Source organism: Bos grunniens, chromosome 10, assembly GCF_055505025.1.
Source record: "Bos grunniens cultivar Pamir isolate PY7600 chromosome 10, Bosgru_T2T1.0, whole genome shotgun sequence".
NCBI lineage: Eukaryota > Metazoa > Chordata > Mammalia > Artiodactyla > Bovidae > Bos > Bos grunniens.
In genome coordinates, this window is record NC_141174.1 from 25765214 (window position 1) to 25788838 (window position 23625).

The 23625-nt window shown below is 36.3% G+C and overlaps 1 protein-coding gene and 1 pseudogene across 33 annotated transcripts in view; one reads left to right on the top strand and one right to left on the bottom strand.

Annotated features, from left to right (window-relative positions):
• The window catches only part of FUT8 (fucosyltransferase 8), a 361102-nt gene that overhangs the window by 204227 nt on the left and 133250 nt on the right, over positions 1 to 23625 (bottom strand). The gene's annotated exons all lie outside the window — the stretch shown is intronic.
• The window catches only part of LOC147364170 (UDP-GalNAc:beta-1,3-N-acetylgalactosaminyltransferase 1-like), an 87354-nt pseudogene continuing 85900 nt past the window's right edge, over positions 22172 to 23625 (top strand).

Genomic DNA, 23625 nt, shown 5'->3' on the forward strand with positions numbered 1-23625 from the left:
TATGCAATTTATATACCATGGATTATTAAGGCAATTTCTAAAATAGCTATTAACGATCCTTGTGTCCTATATCCGTATCTTTGTGTAATCTCCTCCTTCTGAATGTGGGCAGGACCTAAGGACTTACTTCTTAAATAGAATACAGTGAAAATGACAGAATTTCACTTCTGAGATAAGGTTACAAGAGATATAAGCTACCACACTGTGAGCTGCCCTGTCAAGAGGCCCGTGTGGAAAGGAACTGATTCCTGCCAACAACCTTGTCAGTGAACTTGGAAATGGATTCTCCACCAGTCAAGCCTTGATACCACTGCAGCTTGACTGACATTTTAATTTCAGGTTTTTGAAAGATCCTGAGCCAGAAGATCGAGCTAAAGCCATGGCCGGATTCCTGGCCAAGAGATTAAGTTTTCTAAACCACTTAGTCTTAGGGTAATCTGTCATGCAGCAATAGATGATACATAGGTCTACTCTCCCTACCAGACTGAGTACCTGGCCTTCAAATTACATGTTACTTTTTCTGTCTCCAGCAAGATGTACAAAGTCTGAGACACAGGGTAGGCATCCAAGATGCAGGACAGAACTGAATATTAATCTGGGCTCCAAAATCACTACAGATGGTGACTGCAGCCATGAAATTAAAAGACGCTTACTCCTTGGAAGGAAAGTTATGACTAACCTAGATAGCATATTCAAAAACAGAGACATTACTTTGCCAACAAAGGTCCGTCTAGTCAAGGCTATGGTTTTTCCAGTGGTCATGTATGGATGTGAGAGTTGGACTGTGAAGAAAGCTGAGCGCTGAAGAATTGATGCTTTTGAACTGTGGTGTTGAAAAAGACTCTTGAGAGTCCCTTGGACAGTAAGGAGATCCAACGAGTCCATCCTAAAGGAAATCAGTCCTGAATTTTCATTGAAAGAACTGATGCTAAAGCTGAAACTCCGATACTTTGGGCACCTGATGTGAGGAACTGACTCATTGGAAAAAGACCCTGATGCTGGGAAAGATTGAAGGCGAGAGGAGATGGGGATGACAGAGGATGAGATGGTTGGATGGCAACACCAACTCAATGGACATGAGTTTGAGTAAGCTCTGGGAGTTGGTGATGGACAGGGAAGCCTGGCATGCTGCAGTCCATGGGGTCTCAGAGTTGGACACGACTGAGCAACTGAACTGAACTGAAACAAACTTCTACTTCTCACCATGAAAGAATAACTGGTACTAGATTTGTCCTCACATATAAACAACTAGAAAACTAAAAGAAAAAGAAAAAAATTTAGGAAAACAGTTTTCAGACATTGGGCAAAGGTCAGACAAGACTGTAATGCCTGAGAGAAGGTCAGCAACCAAATGTAAAGTCCTATGTTCACTGCAGGTTTCTAACTAAATGTTATTGAACACTAGGACAAAAATGGATAACTCAAGCAAAGCACAGCTATCTTTCTGAGGTGAAAGGACAAGAGACAAAACAAGTTTAGTGAGTACAGCCAATTAACAATGTTTTAACAGTTTCAGGTGCACCACAGAGTGACTCAGCCATACATAAATAGAAAGTTAAAAAAAAAACACAGTATGATAATAGCATAAAAACAGACACCAATGGGATAGAATAGAGAGTCCAGAAATGAACCCAGAAATACATGGTCAACTCATTTTTTTAAAACTTAACTTCGGTTAAAAAATATATTGCATTAAAACATTATCTTATTTTAAAATAAATAATTAAAATAAAAAAAGGTAAGGGAATGTAAGGTGGCTGGAATCTGTGAGCCAGTGTACCAAAATGAAAACAGCTACCCAGAGAAAAGGCTCCAGAAATGTGCAGCAGTCTCCGGCTAGATACTAAATTCTGCACGCATAGTAAGACCTCATGAGACTTGCAAAGAATACCAGGGAAAGAAAAATTAAATGTAGCTGAAAGCTGTACATCTTTCAGAGATTTTACATAGGGGAGGCATATGAGTTCTAATCAAACAGAATGAAAATATCACAGAAAACCTCGGGTATTCAATAGAAAGCCAAGAAATAAAACATCTTATAAGTTAGGGTTAAGCAAGTCTTAGAGCAAAGATCAGAAAACGTTTTCTGTAAAGGGCAAGACAGTAAATATCTCAGACTATGTGGGACACATACAAGTCTCTACCACATATTCTTAGCTTTTATTCTCGTTTCTTTACAACTGTTTGAAAATGTAAAGTCCGTTCTTAGCTCAAGGGCTATAGTCCAGATCTGTTCATGAGACAAGTCTAATGACTCCAGCCACAGAATAAAGGCTATGCTAACAAGATGCACAATAAAACTTAAAAACAAGCTGTAAAAGCAAGCTCAAAGTGATCCAAAAGGAAATAAATACCTATCAAAATAAACTCAATGTTCTTTAAAGAAATACAATAAAATACAGACACTAAGTGATATAAAGTTCACACTGTCCAGCAACTAACCAAAAATTACAAAGAACACAGAGAGAGAGCACCTTTGATACAGGTATTCAAAAGGCTGTTAAAGGCGATGGCAGTGACTAGAAAAAAGAGCAAACACACCAGCACTTCAAGCACCAAAATAAGGCAGCAGTAATTCACTATCTTAGGAATTTTAAGTTTCTGCAATAACAAGAAAGACAAAAAATTTCTACCCTCGAGGATAATATTCTAGTGGATTCGAATTGCAAGGGCAGTATGGTCGCTAAAACAAGCCCCCAAAAAAGCCTCTTCTTGTAGCAATTATTATTCTGATTAATTCAGTAAAAAAGAACAGTCTTTTGGACTCTGTGGGAGAGGGAGAGGGTGGGATGATTTGGGAGAATGCCATTGAAATATGTATAATATCATATATGAAACCAGTTGCCAGTCCAGGTTCGATGCATGATACTGGATGCTTGGGGCTGGTGCACTGGGACGACCCAGAGGGATGGTATCGGGAGGGAGGAGGGAGGAGGGTTCAGGATGGGGAACACATGTATACCTGTAGCAGATTCATTTTGATATATGGCAAAACCAATACAATATTGTAAAGTTAAATAAAATCAAATTAAAAAATAAAAAAAAACTGAATATAAACAATATCACCTAATTAATTTCTTAAAAATAGTGTAACCATTCCATTAGAAGGGACAACAACAAAATGTAGTACTATCACAACACTATCAAATTCACTTTTCTTATACTCAGCGTATCTGGAGAAGGAAATAGCAACCCACTCCAGTATTCTTGTCTGGAGAATCCCATCGACAGAGGAGCCTGGCAGGCTATAGTCCACAGGGTTGCAAAGAGTTGGACACCGCAGAAGCAACTTTGCACACACGCATATTCAAAATATAAGAAAATGACCACAATAGCTACTTCTTTTAGCATCTGACTATGTGAAAGTTTCCAAGAGTTACATTCAAGTGGCTTTACTAAGGTTAAGGGCAAAAGATGAATCTGTGACAACGTGCTACAGAACCAAATCTCTAGGAGCCTGGTGTGTTCTGCCATGAACCATGTTCATTACAGGATTTTCTTCTAAACTTAAAAATAATGCATTGAACTTAAATTCAGTATTTATTTAATATAAAATATGTATACCCTAATTCAGTATTTAATATAAAATATGTATACCCTATGCAAAAGGCAATATGGCATAATATGTCAAATATTTGCATAAACGTGTCCTTTGATGAGAAACTCCACTAGCAGAAATTTATACTAAGATGAATTTTAACATGTGAACAACGCACAGCAGAAGGGTATTCATTAAAACACTGTTTGCAACAATTTTAAACTAGAAATAACACAATTGCTCATCAATAGAAACATGGTTGAAAAAATTATGAATTACTTTTCCAGAAATGTATATTTTTTCTATGAGGCAACAAGTAGGAAAATGTGGCCCACAACCAAGAAGAAAATCAGTCAATTTAAAACAGACCCAGAAGACAAAGTGATGGTAACAGCAGATAAGGACCCTAAAACGATTACTAAAAATATATGCTAGGATTTAAATTTTAGAAAATGAATACATTGATGAAAGAAATACGAACTAACAAAAAGGCAACATCTATAATTTTTTTAAAAATCTAGAAATGTAAAAAATTCTCTGGTAATGATTAAGAGCATATTAGACACTGCAGAAGAAAAGTTAAGTGAATTTGAAGACAGACAGAAAATATCTTCATCACAAGAAAAATATTGTAACTATATATGGTGACAGATGTTAACCAGATTTCATACAGTAATCATTTCACAATATACATGTATCAAACCATTATGCTGTATACCTAAAACTAATACAATATTATATGTCACTTTTAAAAAAAATTACTCAAAGAGAAAATTATACAGAAAGAAAAAAATTGGAAAGTTTGACTTTAAAAAAAAAGTAACTTTTTCAAGCAGCCACTGTTAACAGCACTTCAGATACTACAGTGTTTAACAGCTTTCAGCACAGTCATGTCACCTTAAAGTAACTATCACCATGAACTAAAATCTGGTCAGGTGCTAAAACTTTAAAGTCACTCATCATCATTAGCAAGAAAACAATTTACATTAATCGCTTTGGGGCCAGTTGGAAATGTACAGGCATTCCCCCCATTTTGGTATTCAGTTCGAAGAAGGACGAACTTATCAAAACAAAACCTATCATCAAACTTGAAGTAACATATTGAAAACTAGCTTAGTCACGGGCATAGGCAGAATTTCCAACGTATTTTAAAATACAAATAAAACCATAATTTGGAGAAGAAGATTAGTCACACGGGGAAAATACACAGGTGCTACAAAGAGAATTTCAGGGGCTTCTTAGAAAAAAATACAAGCTAGTGGGCAACAGAACAATGTCTTTAAAAAGTGCTGAAATGAAAAGAAATGGCAAAATTACCCTTTGCTATCCACTGACAATACCTTCAAACACAAGAGCAAGTTTTTGTAATCTTCCATTTAACTTGGGTAAATATCTAGGATTGAGATTGCTGGGTCATATGAAAAACATGCATTTATAAGAAAATGCCAAATTGTGTTCCAAAGCAACTTCTTCATCCTTAATTTACATCCTAAATTGTTACCAGCAAAAAATAAGTGTTCTGTACTCTGCAATTTCTCCAGCATTTGGTATTTTCAATTTTTTAAAGCAATTCTGATAGATGTGTAGTGGTGCCTCAATGCAGATTTCATTTGCATTCAATTTCTCTAAGCATGTGATCATCTATTCCTCTGCCTATTTTCCATCCATATAGCTCCTTTGGCGAAATGTCCATTGAGATGTTTTGTCCATTTATATATTAGATCGCTTACATTTGAGATTTAAGAGTTCTTTATATATTCGTGATACATGTCAATAATCAGACATGTAACTTTTCAATTGTTTTCCACCAGTCTGTAACTTGTCTTTGCATTTTAACAGTGTCCTGCATGCAGCAAAAATTTAATCTTTTGATTGAATATAATTTTTAATAGACTGTAGTTTAGCTATTATATCTAAAACTTCAATGCCAAATCCAAGGTAAAAATATTTTCTCCAATGTTTGCTTTAAGAAGTTTAAGGTTTCAAAGTTAAAAATAGACTTACCCAGGATTCCCACTCCTATCTAGGCATCACCTCAAGAAAAATGAAACCTCATATTCCCACAAAAACTGCTACACAAATGTTTATAGCAGCTTCATATATAAATAGACAAAAATTGGAGAGAAAATCACCATGGCCTTCAATAAGTGAATGAGAGCATTCATTTATCAAAACAAATGATAATCTACCAAAAACAAAGGGCTACTACTCAGCAATAAAAAGGAACAAACTATTGGCCCACTCAACAAAATGCGTGAATCTTAAAAAGACATTTTGCTAGGTGAAGGAAGATAGAACCAAAAGACACATATTGTGTGATTCATTTATCTGATATTATGGAAAAAAGAAAACTACAGAATGAAAAATAGATGAGCTGTTGGCAAGGACAGAAGGTGTAAGTAAGGGCTGATTACCAAGGGGTTTCAGGGAAATTTTTTACAGTGATGAAACAACTCTAATTGGTACAGAAGAATGGCACATTATCTCTGTGGTATTCAACCCCCAAGCCCAAATTTCAGTCTAAAAATGGGAAAAATACCAAAAAACCCCAAACCAAGAGACATCCAACCAAATATTAATACCTGACCCTAATATACTCTTCAAAATTATCAAGGTCATAAAAAAAAATGAAGCAACTAACAAACTGTCACAGATTAGAGAAGTCTAAGGAGACACGGCATTGAGGATTAGATCGTGGAAGAGAAAAGGGACACCGTGGAGAAACTGGTAAAATTCAAATACAGTGTGTAGTCTAGCAAATAACATTGCACCTTGTTAACTCATCATTTTTCACAAATGCACTATGACTGTGTAAAATGATAACATTAGGCTAACCTTGACAAAAAGTGTATCAAAACTCTTTCTTTGAAAATTTTCTGTAATTCTAAAATAAAAAGATTTTAAAAGATAAAAGCAAAATAAATACATTTTCTGGAAACAAAAGCTGAAAGAACTTGTTACCAACAGATACACACTACAAGATATACTTAAAAGGGTGCTTTTCAGACTGAAAGAAAATGATTGTGGATGGAAATTTGAATGTAAACAATGAATAAATGTATGAATAAGTATAAATGAAATTTTTTCTCATTTTTAATCTCTTAAAATAAATTTGATTCAAAAGTAAAATAAATTTGACTCTTTAAAACTAAAATGACAAATATTATAGGGTTTACAACAAAGTCATAAGATGTATGTATGACAAGCAGAAAAAACAATATAGTTTTAAAGTCTACATTATACTTCAAGAAGTAGGCAGGCATTTGAAAGTTTGGTGAAATAGGTAAAAGCTTCACCCTGCTTATTTAACTTATATGCAGGGTACACCATGGGAAAGGTCGGACTGGATGAAGCACAGCTGGAATCAAGATTGCCTGGAGAAATATCAGTAACCTAAGATATGCAGATGACACCACCCTTATGGCAGAAAGTGAAGAGGAACTAAACAGTTTCTCGATGAAAGTGAAAGAGAGTGAAAAAACTGGCTTAAAACTCAACATTAAAAAAAATTAAGATCATGGCATCTGGTTCCATCACTTCATGGCAAGTAGATGGAGAAAAAAAGGAAACAGTAAGAGACTTTATTTTCTTGGGCTCCAAAATCACTGCAGATGGTGACTGCAGCCATGAGATTAAGACATCTGCTCCCTGGAGAAAAACTATAACAAACACAGACAGCATATTAAAAAGCAGAGTCATCACTTTCCCAACAAAAGTCCGTCTAGTCAAAGCTATGGTTTTTACAGTAGTCACATACAGATGTGAGATTTGGACCATTAAAGAAGGGTGAGAGCCCAAGAATTCATGCTTTCAAACTGTGGTGCTGGAGAAGACTCTTGAGAGTCTCTTGGACTACAAGATCAAACCAGTTAATCCTAAAGTAAATCAACCCTGAATATTCATTGAGAGGACAGATGGCTGAAACTGAAGCTCCAATACTTTGGCACCTGATGGAAAGAGCTGATTCACTGGAAAAGACCTTGATGCTGGGAAAGATTGAGGGCAGGAGGAGAAGGGGGCAACAGAGGATGAGATGGTTGGATGGCATCACCAACTCAATGGACATGAGTTTGGGTAAACTCCGGGAGTTGGTGATGGACAGGGAGGCCTGGCGTGCTGCAGTCCATGAAGTAGCAAAGAGTCAGACACGACTGAATGACTGAACAACAACAAAAAAGCTTTCCAATGTAAACTCTATCAATAAAATATAAAACAGATAAATAATACAAGAAAAAAATTGATGAAACTAAAAACTAGTTCCTTGAAAAGATCAATTAAATTAATAATATTCTAGATGAACTAATCTAGGAAAAAAAGATGACATAAATTGCCAATATAAGGGATGAAAAGGGAAGCATGATTACAGATTCTACAAAAGGACAGGAATGAAATATTATGAACAACTTTGGGTCAATATATATAAAACGAGACCCGAAATGGATAAAATTCTTAAACAAACTGTCAATGCCAACTGCTATTCAAGAAAGAATAGATAACCTGAATAGGCATAAGCCTTATGTCTATTAAAGATAATGAATGTATATTAGTAAATGTTCGTTCCCAGAAACAAAACTCTAGGTCCACATGGCTTTATGTGTGAATTCCACCAAATATTTATAGAAGACACCACGGCCACTTTATCAGTGAATCAAACTTTGAAAAAATCCAAGTGCCTAATCAACAGGTAACAGGTTCATATAATGGAATATTATTCTGCAGTAAACAGGAGCTAGCTTCCCTGGTAGCTCAGATGGTAAAGAATCTGCCCGCAATGCAGGAGACGTGGATTCAATCCCTGGGTTGGAAAGATCCCCTAGAGAAAGGAATCGCTACTCAGTATTCTTGCCTGGAGAATTCCATGGACAGGGGAGCCTGGCAGGCTATAGTCTATGGGGTCGCAAACAGCTGGACATGACAGAGCGACTAACAAACAGGAACTACCGATTTACATAACAACATGGATGAATCTCAAAAATATGCCTGTTGAAAGATGCCAGGGACAAAAACACACATTTATGAAGTTCTAGAACAGAGAAACTAACATGTAATGACTAAAATCAGATCACTGATTGCCAGGGAGCATACATACCACTGATTAAAAGGGGGAATGACAGTTGTATGAAAGTACAGATTTAAGAAAAATCATCTAAGTGTACACTTACTATATGTACATTTTGCTCATGTAAGAAGTGCTTCAATAGAGTTGAAAAATCTATTGGAAAAATTTTAACAAAATGTAAACTGTCTTGTGAATATAACTGAAAATGTCAATAACTGAAGAATGCTAATTCAATAAATGGTTAAATTATTTGCTTGCATTTTGAGTTTCTATGAGATTTTCCTCAGCAAAATCATCAGTATACATACTTACTTTTAATGAAAGAAATCAAAAGTAATTATTCTATAGATATGATCAACTTCAATCCAATTGTTAACGTTAAAATTTTATTTTTTACACATTTCAAAGACAATGAGAATCCACTAAAGTAACTATAAAACTAACAAACTACAATGAAACTTTTCTGTATCTTCCTAGTAACCTAACTTCTTCTCAATCCAAAAGAAAGGATCGTAAACATTCAAATAATAATGATTCCTTAGATTATAATAAAGGTATACTATGGTTTAGACAGCTATCATCTTTAGAATGATTTTATTAGTAACTGAAGGAGTAAAAAGCAAATCATTGTTACAGAGTGCTTCTTAAAGTAAATCAATGTAACAGAATAAACCTAAAACTTCAAAAGAAAAATAAAATCATTTTCAACAAATTTAAAGAATGACTACTATAATGTAGCAAAGGTTAAGCTTAACTGTTATATTTTAAAGGCATCAGGTTGATAAAAGGAAATCAAATTAAACTTTTAGAGAAAAGCTAATATCAATTATAAAGTACAAATATTTAAAAAGCCCTATGTATATATAATTCAAGTCAATTCCAGATTAACAAAAGTTCACAACCATTTATTTAAATATATTCTCATCTGATCTTAATTCATTTTCAAATTAAGTAAAGATTTTACCTAAAATCTGTCTATTCTCCATACATGTGAAAAGATCAGTAATAACATTTTGTTTAAATGCTGGAGAGGGTGTGGAGAAAAGGGAACTCTCTTACACTGTTGGTGGGAATGCAAACTAGTACAGCCACTATGGAGAACAGTGTGGAGATTCCTTAAAAAACTGGAAATAGAACTGCCTTATGATCCAGCAATCCCACTGCTGGGCATACACACTGAGGAAACCAGAAGGGAAAGAGACACGTGTACCCCAATGTTCATCGCAGCACTGTTTATAATAGCCAGGACATGGAAGCAACCTAGATGCCCATCAGCAGATGAATGGTAAGAAAGCTGTGGTACATATACACAATGGAGTATTACTCAGCCATTAAAAAGAATACATTTGAATCAGTTCTAATGAGGTGGATGAAACTGGAACCTATTATACAGAGTGAAGTAAGCCAGAAAGAAAAACACCAATACAGTATACTAACACATATATATGGAATTTAGAAAGATGGTAACAATAACCCTGTATACGGGACAGCAAAAGAGACACTGATGTATAGATCAGTCTTATCGACTCTGTGGGAGAGGGAGAGGGTGGGGAGATTTGGGAGAATAGCATTGAAACATGTATAATATCATGTATGAAACGAGTCGCCAGTCCAGGTTCGATGCACGATACTGGATGCTTGGGGCTGGTGCACTGGGACGACCCAGAGGGAGGGTATGGGGAGGGAGGAGGGAGGAGGGTTCAGGATGGGGAACACAGGTATACCTGTGGCGGATTCATTTCGATATTTGGCAAAACTAATACAATATTGTAAAGTTTAAAAAAAAAAAATTTGCATTGGGAACTAGAAAAAAAAAATAATTTAAGGAAGAAGTAGGAAAAAGCAAGTAAAAATAGAATCATAAAATGGTCCTTTAATGACAGCTGAAATCTAAATAACTGAACTGATAAGTGGAATGAAGGGAGAGAAGGAGGAGAGGAAGGGAAGACAGAAAGGGAGAGAAGGGAAAGCCTGGAAGGGAAAAAGAGGAGTAACAGCAAAGGAAAGAAAAGGAAATTTTCATATAGCAACTACCAAGATTACAAAATTCAATTCTTATTCATTACTTACGGGGTTATCTATCATGCTTTCACAGTACACTTATCAGTAAGGTCACAGTATATGCACATATGAATTTAAAATGCCAGGCATCCTGAATACATGAGCACAAAATACTCTATTAATTCACTAAAACCAGCTAATATCTTAGAAATTAACCTTCCTAGTTATGAAGTGCAAACACATAATCACATTTATATGGTTTCTATCAGAAGCATGTCACTCACCTTAATTCATCAGGTTGTGTTTACTGATGCAATTAATTTATACCATTCAAATGGATCCAGAAAACTCGCCTTGGCATCTGTTCCTTCTGCCCTAAACATATCAGTACTGCCAAAAAGTGGTAACACTAACAAATTCAAATAAAACATATATCTTACCATTTTATCTGGTTATCAAATATATACATAACATATGCTGTGTGCTAAGTCACTTCAGTCGTGTTCGACTCTATGACCCTATGGACTGTAGCCTACCAGGTTCCTCTGCCCATGGGATTCTCCAGGTAAGAATACTGGAGTGGGTTTCCATGACCTTCTCCAGGGGATTCTGGACAAAACATATACTCATATGCCAACATGATAAAGTAGAAAGAACAACTATTTCAAATAAATCACTGGCTATAAACATATGGGGAGTTTACCAAAATATAAAATTATAATAATAGTATACCTCATTTAACTGTGAATATCACATTAAATAATATAAGTAAAAATGGTTTAGAAACTGTAATGCAATTTATAAATATTATACTACCATCTTTTCCCTGCTCAATAGAAACTAGGTATTCCAGCCTTCTGTCAGTTTCCAGAATACTATGTAAAGTTCTTACCTATCATGGGATCTTCACTCTTGCTGTACCTTCTACCTGACCTGCAATCCCTTCAGCTTATTCTTCATAATTCAAACCTCTACTTAAATGTCCCCTCTTTTCAGGGATAGTCCCTGACAACACATATCAATTATGACATGTTAGGACAAAAGTAAGAGAAAATCCAACTTAAAATGACTTTAAAAATAAAGAAATCAGGGCTTCCCAGATGGTTCAGGGGTAAAGATTCCGCCTTTGTCAATTCCGGAGACACGAATTCAATCCTTGGTCTGGGAAGATCCCACATGCTAAAGAGCAACTAAACCCATGCACCACCACTACTGAACCCATGTACCGCAACTACTGAAGCCCACAGGCCTAGAGCCCATGCACCAGAACAAGAGAAGCCACCGCAATGAGAACCCCTGCCCTGCAACTAGAGAGTAGCTCCCATTGACCATAACTAAAGAAAAACCCACACAGCAATGAAGACCCATCACAGCCAAAGAAACAATTGTTTAAAATAAGGAAATCAATTACTTGGTTAAAAAATGGATTTAAAGTTAACTAATTCAATTGTTCCATGAAATAGTCAAAAAACTCTTTTCATCTATCTATTCTTTCCGCTTGGCATATCAGCTTCTGTCCTCGCCCTAGCTCTCTTCCTGGTAACAAGCTGGCTATCTTAACTGTCAGTCAGTTCAGTTGCTCAGTTGTGTCTGACTCTTTGCGACCCCATGAAGTGGAGCACGCCAGGCCTCCTTGTCCATCACCAACTCCTGGAGTTCACTCAAACACATGTCCATCGAGTCGGTGATGCCATCCAGCCATCTCATCCTCTGTCATCCCCTTTTCCTCCTGCCCCCAATCCCTCCCAGCATCAGAGTCTTTTCCAATAAGTCAACTCTTCGCATGAGGTGGCCAAAGTACTGGAGTTTCAGCTTTAGCATCATTCCTTCCAATGAACACCCAGGACTGATCTCCTTTAGGATGGACTGGTTGGACCTCCTTGCAGTCCAAGGGACTCTCAAGAGTCTTCTCCAACACCACAATTCAAAAGCATCAATTCTTCGGCGCTCAGCTTTCTTCACAGTCCAACTCTCACATCCATACATGACCACTGGAAAAACCATAGCCTTGACTAGACGGACCTTTGTTGGCAAAGTAATGTCTCTGCTTTTCAATATGCTATCTACGATGGTCATAACTTTCCTTCCAAGGAGTAAGCGTCTTTTAATTTCATGGCTTCAGTCACCATCTGCAGTGATTTTGGAGCCCCCCAAAATAAAGTCTGACACTGTTTCCACTGTTTCCCTATTTCCCATGAAGTGATGGGACCAGATGCCATGATCTTCGTTTTCTGAACGTTGAGCTTTAAGCCAACTTTTTCACTCTCCACTTTCACTTTCATCAAGAAGTTTTTTAGTTCCTCTTCACTTTCTGCCATAAGGGTGGTGTCATCTGCATATCTGAGGTTATTGATATTTCTCCCGGCAATCTTGATTCCAGTTTGTGCTTCTTCCAGCCCAGCGTTTCTCATGATGTACTCTACATATAAGTTAAATAAGCAGAGTGACAATATACAGTCTTGACATTTTAACTGTAGCCACAAGTAATTATGTGAAAAAGAACAACTGTTCTAGTCAGTCGCATTATAAAGGAGAGAAACTACTAAAAGAAGTCACCCCCAAATCTGCACATCCTATTAAACAAGAGTGAGTCAACTCATTCCTTGAAAATTCAACCACTGACAGTGAAATGGGATTACATTATGCTTAGACTAACAGAATTTATTCCCAAGGGTGGGCTGCAGAACAAAACCAGGACCCTGGGCAGCAAGAAAAAGTGAATGACTATAAAATGCTATAAGAATGCTACAATATTTTGTCTTAAAAAAAAAAAAGCACTCACCATCCCCCATTATTCTCTATCACACTATCACAATAATTATTGGCTTATTTCTTTTCTATACTAAAAGGTATGTATCAGAAGAGCAGGGATTTAGAGCAGTGTCTAAAACAAAGCAAGCCCTATGATAATATTTGTAGAACAAAAAAGTGCATGCATGAATATTACAGTGTGCATGTATTCATTTAATATCTACAGTCAATATCTTAGGCAAAATAAAAATAAAATAAAGACTTTGAAGAATTAGAGCTAAGATTCAAAGTCATTTCATGTTTATTCATCTATATTTACATTCAGAAAATGTAAACCGTAGATGCTCAGAAAGAAATATATCTAAATATAATTTCAAATCAAAGACTTACATTTAAGCCAACTCTTGATAACCTGCACAGTCCTCCAACGTTACATTTAATAAGGGCCAGGAGACATATGGCAAAAATTCCAAGTCTCATACAACACAACTAATGAATAAAGACGCACAATCTTTCTACAGAACTCTTTCTAAATAACAATAAAGATTCAAAAATTCAGATTCAAACAGATTTAAATCAGTTTCTACAGAACAAGACATTCAAAAGTATAATAAACATGCTACTGAAAATTTTTAGTGGGATATACTTTTTCATAAAACACATTTCTATCTTCATATAAAAGGCACAAAGCCCTTTAAAGGTCAATTGTTACTACTGCATTATAAAAAATAATATACTAATATTGGTGAGCACTCATTAATACATGAGCCAGTTGGATGACAGAGAGACAATTTATATTCAAAAATAAGAGAAGGTTAGATAAATTATGGTACAATGACTGGTGAGATGTTATAGTTTGGATTAAAACATCAAGTATGACGAGAAATACACATAATGCTAGGTGAAAATACAGGATGCAGGGGGATTTGATGATGTTGATGGATAGCATCATACCTTGAAAAGAATACACTGTAAGGTCAGACAGCTCTGGGTGTATATCCTAAGAATACCTATATAGAACTGGGCCAGAAAAGAACCAGTAAGGCATCTTACTCTCTCTGAGCCTGAATTTTTTATTCTTAAAATGAATGTAATAACGCCTATCATATGGGCCTATTACTCTAAGAATAATGAAGATAACAGCTATGTTTATACAGTTCTTCCTGAATGTAAGGTATTTTTTCTCATTACTTCACAATTATAATACCATTTAATCTTCTCAACAACCTTTCAAGTATTATTATCCCCATTTTACAGTGGAGGAAATTGAGGCACATTGAGAGTAAATAACATTCCCAAAGTCATAAAGTCAATAAATGGCAGAACCAAAATCAATGATAGCTATTTTTTTAATTTATTATTAAGAAACTGCTCACTTCCAAGAATTGCAAGGGAAGCTAGAGAATCTCCTTTATATGTACTTTTTTAACCCCAGTGATGGGCAACTCTATCACTAGGATTTATCAAGTATAATTCAATCCAAAGATTTAAAGGCCCCAAGCTTTTTCCTCCCAAATAGCACACTATCAGGAAAACCAGATAAAACTCCAGCATAGGCAATTTTTTTACATATATATGAAAAGTACAATGAAGTAACCTTCAGTTCCAGACCAAGATGGAAAACACGCACTTCTCCCCATCGCTCCCACTAAGAACAGCTAAAAACCCTGGCCACTATATTAAAAAATATAAGAGAACTGTGTAAGGCTTGGAAAGCAAAGGCAGACCTGCAAGGATCTAGGGACTAAAGGAACAACACAGCAGTAAGCTCTCTGAGGGTTTTTTTTTTGCCTCATAAATCCCAGAAGGAAGAAAGAGCATAAAAAAGAGCAAAAACATGGGCAAATATAATAGACTTAACCTCTATTCTTGAGTTTTCTACACTATGTTTTACAAGTGAAGCAAAAAATGTAACTGTCTATTGCGGTTTTAAATATATGTAGAGGAGATATTTTAAGACCATCATATTATAAATGAGAGGAGGGCAGAGGAACTTTAGAGGTAAAGTTTCTATACTTCATATTGGTAAAACTTCAATAACAGTAGATTTTAACAAGTTACATATATTTTTAATGCAATACTTCAAGTGTGAAAGTGAAAGTCGCTCAGTCGTGTCCAACTGTTTGCAAGCCCATGGACTATACAGTCCATGGAATTCTCCAGACCAGAATACTGGAGTAGGTAGCCTTTCCCTTCTTCAGGGGATCTTCCCAACCCAGGGATTGAACCCAGGTCTCCCACATTGTGGGCGGATTCTTTACCAGGTGAGCCACAAGGGAAGCCCAAGAATATTGCAGTGAGTAGCCTATCTCTTCTCCAGTGGCTCTTCCCAACAAAGGAATCAAACTGGGGTCTCCTGCATTGCAGGCAGATTCCAACTGAGCTATCAAGGAAGCCTTAAAGCTACTACTAAAGTATCTATACAAGGAGATACACTCAATAATATTTAGCAATGTAATAACTGGAGAATTAAAGAGAGTTTTAGAGTCACTAAGAACAATTTTTGCCCATTTCCTCCTCAACTTTCCAGCTATGTGACTGTGGCCAAAATTTAACCTCTTCATAAACTAGTTAATAACATTCATTATGGACCAATTAAAATATAATAATTAGAATTATAGCTATTATTATTATATTTTGGTTGAGTGAGACTATTAACTCTATTTGCTTTTGTTAGTTTAAATGAATATTTAAAGTAGTCTTGAACTAAGATATGTATGTAGGTGCTAGTCATGGTGGCTGGCACGTAGTATGGGTTTAATAAATAAAAGCTACAACTAATTATTAGGTCAATAACTAAAGGAGTTATCAGCCTTTCCTTAATTCCATTGACTTTGCACCATAAAATTTTAACGCCTCCTTGACATCAGTCTTGGCAATGATTTTTTAAATTTGACACCAAATGAAAAAACGGCAATGAAAGCAAAAGTAATCAAGTGAGACTCAGTTCAGTTCAGTTCAGTTGCTCAGTCGTGTCCAACTCTTTGCTACCCCCATGAATCACAGCACGCCAGGCCTCCCTGTCCATCACCAACTCCTGGAGTTCACTCAAACTCATGTCCATCGAGTTGGTGATGCCATCCAGCCATCTCATCCTCTGTCGTCCCCTTCTCCTCCTGCCCCCAATCCCTCCCAGCATCAGAGTCTTTTCCAACAAGTCAACTCTTTACATGAGGTGGCCAAAGTACTGGAGTTTCAACTTCAGCATCAGTCCTTCCAATGAATATTTAGTACTCATTTCCTTTAGGATGGACTCGTTGGATCTCCTTGCAGTCCAAGGGACTCTCAAGAGTCTTCTCCAACACCACAGTTCAAAAGCATCAATTCTTCAGCGCTCAGCTTTCTTCACAGTCCAACTCTCACATCCATACATGACCACTGGAAAAACCATAGCCTTGACTAGATGGACCTTTGTTGGCAAAGTAATATCTCTGCTTTTCAATATACTATCTAGGTTGGTCATAACTTTCCTTCCAAGGAGTAAGCGTCTTTTAATTTCATGGCTGCAGTCACCATCTGCAGTGATTTTGGAGCCCAGAAAAATAAAGTCTGACACTGTTTCCACTGTTTCCCCATCTATTTCCCATGAAGTGATGGGACCGGACGCCATGATCTTCGTTTTCTGAATGTTGAGCTTGAAGCCAACTTTTTCACTCTCCACTTTCACTTTCATCAAGAGCCTTAAGGGTGGTGTCATCTGCATATCTGAGGTTATTGATATTTCTCCCGGCAATCTTGATTCCAGCTTGTGCTTCTTCCAGCCCAGTGTTTCTCATGATGTACTCTGCATAGAAGTTAAATAAGCAGGGTGACAATATACAGCCTTGACATATTCCTTTTCCCATTTGGAACCAGTCTGTTGTTCCATGTCCAGTTCTAACTGTTGCTTACTACACTGAACTAAAAAGCTTCTGCATAGCAAAGGAAACCATCAACAAAATAAAAAGGCAACCTATAAAATATTTGGAAGCCGTATACACATAAGGGATTAACATCCAAAATATATTAAGAACTCATACAACTCAATAGAAAAAATAAACAATCCATTTTAAAAACAGACACAGGATCTAAATAGACATTTTTCCAAAGACAATATACAAATGGCCAACAGATAAAGGAAGAGGTTCTCAACACCACTAATCAGCAAATGCAAATCAAAACCACAACATATCACCTCACATGTTTTTACCAAAAAGACAAGAAATAACAAGTGCTTGTGAGGATGTTGAGAAAAAGGAACCCTTGTGTACTGTTAGTAGGAGTATAAATTGGTGCAGCCACTATGGAAAATAGTATAGCAGTTCCTGAAAAAATATACACACATTCATACATATATATACACACACACAACGGAATCATATACAATCATAAAAAAGGAAGAAAATCTTGCTATCTGCAGCAATTTGGATGAATTGAGGGCATTATGCAAAGTAAACTAAGGCAGACAAAGACAAATACTGCATTATCTCACTTACATGCAGAATCTTAAAAAAAAAAAAAACTCATAGATATAGAGAATAGATTGACGGTTGCTAAAGGCTGCAAATGTGGGAAGTAGGCAAGTTGAATGAAAATGGTCAAACAAATACAAACTTCCAGTTATAAGATAAAAAATCCAAGGGGAAAAAAAAATCTTATAACAATAAAATGTTCTTGAGTTTTTAAAAAGTGAAGATAAAGTATTTTAACGTTTTATATGTCTGTAGTGCTATATAATTATTTCAATTTATTAAAAAAAAAAACCCTCTAATTATGATTTGCCATCCCTTTACAGATGAGGAACTGTAGCTCACAGCTATTAAGTAATTTGCTTAAAGCATTTACAAAGCTAGTATAAGCAAAGGTCAGAGTTGAGGTCTTTTATGCCCTTATCACAATAGTATGCTCCCAATCACAGAAACATATTCAAGGTCACATAATTAGTAACTAGAAGACACAGGATTCAAAATCGAGTAAGTTAAGCTCTTGTGCCTAAGACTGTATTATGCTGTTGATACAAATGATTATAATATAAACAGACAGATGTTCAAGCTCATTAATAAAGATATAGTAAAACATATCATATTAGACACATTAGGTTAGACCAAATTAGCAAACATTTACATTAAAGACAGTAAAGTCTTTCTAGGTCTGTAATTCCACACTATCCAATAAAACCAAGTCATAAATTAGGCAACATTATTAGAGAGATTATCACATATTCAGCTCAGGCATCTAAACCTTTGTCTAGCCAAAGCTATTAAATTAAATGTCAAACAATTATTTTGGTGTCACACAAACCATTTAAATGTGAGGGCCCAAGTATTAATACACAAACAATTTTTTAGAATAATCTTTATGTAAAAGTGAATAAATCTTAAACATTTGCTGTGTAGGCTCCAAAATAATCTTTTCTCAACCTATTTTTAAGAAAATGGTTAATCCAATGTTTTCTAACGTTTTTTCATATTTGCCAATCCAAAATTTTTAGAGACACGTGAAATATCATTAATTAGAATAACTTTACCAGAAAAAAATCTACTGCTGTAAATACTTCATTTAACAATGGCATAACAACCTAGCAATATAAAAGACTATTAATGCTGTAAACACAAAAATTATCTATGCTCCCCCATCAGTTTTACCAGCTCTTCTAACCACGCCCTATAGCCAACAAAATTTAATAAGTAGTTTACAAATGTCACTGTTTGAAATATTTTCCCAAAAAGTTTATTTCCCAATAATATAATAAAATTTCACCAGTATAATAGAAGTGATCCACAATCTTCTCAGTCCTTTAATCATTTATGCTATTGCCCTTCAATCTCCTTTATGTTTAAGTCCTTATACACCCCCACCCTATACACCAGTGACTAAATCTCAATAGTGCTCTAATATTTATTCCTTTCCCTCAGTGTAATAATATATTCTGCACAATACAGAATACCCAAACACAGAAGTAACTTAAACAACACTGAGACTTATTTTTCTTTTGTAAAAGTTGTCTAGAGACAGGTGATGTAGACATGGCAGTTGCAAGTATCCTTAGGGACCGAAGTTTCTAACTTCTCTACCATTCTAGGTCCCTGGCTTCCATCATCACCTCCTCATGGCCCAAAATGTATGCTAAAGCTCCAGTTATCATGTCTTCAATACAAGTCAAAAAGAAGAAGAGAAACTGAATGGCAAAATGGGGTCTCTTACAGTTGAGTCAGTGCCTTTTCTAAGCACACACATAATGCTTCTGTTTTTATCTCTTTTGCCAGAACTTAGTCACATAGCTGGGAAATAGTCTTTTATTCCAGGCATCAATGTGCCTAGCTAAAAACAAAAAGTCAGGATTCTACTACTACAGAAGAAGGGTAAATTTTAGAATTGACTAGAATATGAGATTTAAGGATTGAGTAGAATATGAGGATCCTGCATCATGACTCACTTTCTGTTTTTCAAAATTTCTAATAACCCTTCACATTGGGAAAACTTTGATGTCGTATCTTTAGTGGCTGATGTAAAAGCTTTTCCCAATAAATGCATTTACTTTCTTGGCCAGCTGTGGAGTGTGGCCAGTCCCAAACTATATCACAATAGGTACACCAAGACTGCAATTGTGAAATCTCTGTTGTTGCTGTTCAGTGCCTCAGTCGTGTCTGACTCTTTGTGACCCCATGGACCACAGCATATCAGGCTTCCCTATCCTTCACCACCTCCCAGAGCTTGCTCCAACTCATGTCCATTAGGCGACGCCATCCATCTCATCCTCTGCCGTACCCTTCTCCTCCTGCCATCAATCCTTCCCACCATAGGCGTCTTTTCCAATGAGTCAGTTCTTCGCATCAGGTGGCCAAAGTACTGGAGTTTCAGCTTCAGCATCAGTCCTTCCAATGAATATTCAGGACTGATTTCCTTTAGGATTGACTGGTTTGATCTCCATGTTGTCCATGGCACTCTCAAAAGTCTTCTCTAACACCATAGTTCAAAAGCATCAATTCTTTAGTGCTCAGCCTTGTTTATGGTCCAACTCTCACATCCATGCCTGACCACTGGAAAAACCATACCTTTGACAAGATGGACCTTTGTTGGCAAAGTAATGTCTCTGCTTTTTAATACACTGTCTAGGTTAAGGTACATCTAGTCAAAGCCAAAGTTTTTCCAGTAGTCATGTATGGATGTGAGAGTTGGATCATAAAGAAAGCTGAGTGCCAAAGACTTGATGCTTTTGAACTGTGGTGCTGGAGAAGACTCTTGAAAGTCCCTTGGACTGCAAGGAGATCAAACCAGTCAATCCTAAAAGAAATCAGTCGTGAATATTCATTGGAAAGACTTTTGCTGAAGCTGAAGCTCCAATACTTTGGCTACCTGATGTGAAGAACTGACTTATTGGAAAAGACCCTGACAGTGGGAAAGACTGAAGGCAGGAGGAGAATGGGACAACAGAGGATGAGATGGTTGGATGGCATCACCAATTCAATGTACATGAATTTGAGCAAGCTCTAGGAATTGGTTGGTGATGGACAGGGAGGCCTGGCGTGCTGTAGTCCATGGAGTCACAAAGAGTCAGACAAGATTGAGTGACTGAACTGAACTGAGGCTTGTCATAGCTTTCCTTCCAAGAAGCAAGTGTCTTTTAATTTCATGGCTGCAGTCACCATCTGCAGTGATTTTTGGAGCCCACGAAAATAAAGTCTGTCATTGTTTCCATTTTTTCCCCATCTATTTGCCATGAAGTGATGGGACCGGATGCCATCATCTTAATTTTTTGAATGTTGAGTTTTAAGCCAGCTTTTTCACTCTCCTCTTTCACCTTCATTAAGAGGCTCTTTAGTTCCTCTTTGCTTTCTGGTATAAAGGTGTTGTCATCTGCATATCTGAGGTAATTGATATTTCTTTCGGTAATCTTGATTCCAGCTTGTGATTCATCCAGCCCAGCACTGGATGGGATTTTTTCATGTGCCCCATCTGTACACCAGTTGGGATAGAAAAGTTGATTTGTTCTGTACAAGTGACCTAACAGAATGCTGGAACTCATTGTTGTCCTAACCAATTAGCAATGGAGTTTCAATGTGGTCTCTTTAATTACAAATTCTGGATCTATGCTTACTCCACAGATATATCTGCTGCATCATAATATTAATTTCCTTATGTGTGTGCGTGCTAAATCACTTCAGTCATGTCTGTCTCTGTGCAACCCTATGGACCATAGCTGGCCAGGCTCCTCTGTCTAAGGGATTCTCCAGGGAAGAATACTGGAGTGGGTTGCCATGCCCTCCTCCAGGGGATCTTCCTAACCCAGGATTCGAACCTGGGTCTCATGCCTCCTACACTGGCAGCTGGGTTCTTTAGTACTAGCGCCACCCAGGAAGCCCCAATCTCCTTACAGTACCATCATTTACTGAACATTACTAAGTCCCAGTGTGAAGTGCTTTATTTAACCATTCAGGCCTCATGACAGCCTTCCTATGTTATTTCTGTCCTCATTTTTATATAGATAATACGAGTATTCATGTATTGAGTGCTTATTACATTCCAGATAGGTTTAAAAAACTCAAAGTGTTTACAGATAAGTACTATTCTTATCTCTAATTTACAGATACGAAAGAGGAGGCAGAAAGTTAGAAACATGTCTGAAGTCACCCAGCTTATAAGCAGCACGACCAGGATTCAAATCCCCACAAACTATCTCCAGAGTTCACACATTTAAACTAGTAAACTATACTAATATCAAATGCATCAGCAGAGGTTAAGTAATTCACCTAAGGTCACAAAACCAGGAGGAGCAGAGATTCATAGTCAGATCTATTTCACTACAGAGTCCCTGTTCTCTACTCCAAATGAATCAAAACAATATGGCTTGGCTGACCAAAACCATTATTGTCGAGGGGTTATTACACTTTAGTAGCAAAGTGACAAGGGAACATGCAACCAAAATAACAAACCGAATCCATGAATTTCAGTGGTAAGTCATCTCAGGAAAAGAAATGCAGTGCATCCACGTGGCCTAGGTCACTCTATGGTAAGACCCATCACTTTTAGTAACAACAGACCAAAACTTAAAGCCGCTTTGGCAGATGGATTTAGTGACTGTCACATGCCAGTTTAAATTTTCTCACAAGTAAATAGCCATTAGTGTCTAAAAGATTCTGAATAATTAATGTCTGCATTTTGTATCTGCTATCAAAAAAAGTAAACAGTCTATTGCCATACCAAACTCAATGGCTGTATCTAAAAACAGTCATTTTAAAGGTATTAGAAATCAGTTTTTAAGAAATAACAAAAGTAGCAAAAATTTGGACATTTTGCTACCATCTGTTAGAATTAGTGCCTTTATAGTTCTCTCATCTATAATTATAATCCTAACCCTCACCCTTGAGACACATGTAAATTAGGGCTATAAATTTCTTTAGGATTTTTCTAAAAGATTTACTTATATGTAATTCTGATGCTAGAGACAAAAATACCTTCCTTAAGCCTCAGCATATGACATTCAAATCACAATGCTACTACTGACTCATTTTCAAACATTCCCCTAAGAATTTCAAGTCTCTCTTCTAAGGACACAATAGACACAAAATGACTACTAGATAGGGCACCTTGTATCTAGTATAGTAACTGAAACGTTAATGATAAAGAAGGAAGTTCATGCTGCCAACTGAATCAACCATAACGGTGACAGTTGTTAACTCTTTCATGAACACCTCAGATCCTTAAACCAAACAAAAACAACAACAAAATTTGTATTGTTCTTCGCCACATACATCCTTTACTTTCTTAATTCCAAACTTAATGAGACATTCTCAATTAACTTCTACTACGACTTACCAATGTTTTTAAACTAAATGAAAGAATTTCAAAGAAATAATTAGTACTTAGTTTATACTTTTTCACTGTATCTCAATAGATGGAATATAAAACAGATTTTTTATTAGCAAAAAGTTTCTATATTAAGTAAGAGTTACGTTAAGGTTACTGCTTTTTTGTTCTTTTAGCTATATTGAATCATGTTTAAAAGAAAAGAAGTACCATAAAACAGCAGTGCTCTTCAGTGAGGCAAAGCAGTACCAAAAAGTATCAGCTATTATAAATCATTAGGGTTACACCAACTTTAATTTAATGCATCAGTTGACTGGTAACTATTATTAGAAGACAAGCAGCCAAAGCAGATTTTATTCACAGCTATATGTAGAAGAAATGTTGTTACTAAGATAAATTTAATTTAGGCAGCACTTTTAAAAATGAATTTTTACACATAATAGTATTTGAAAACAATTTGAGCAGGATATATCACTCACTAAGAATATCA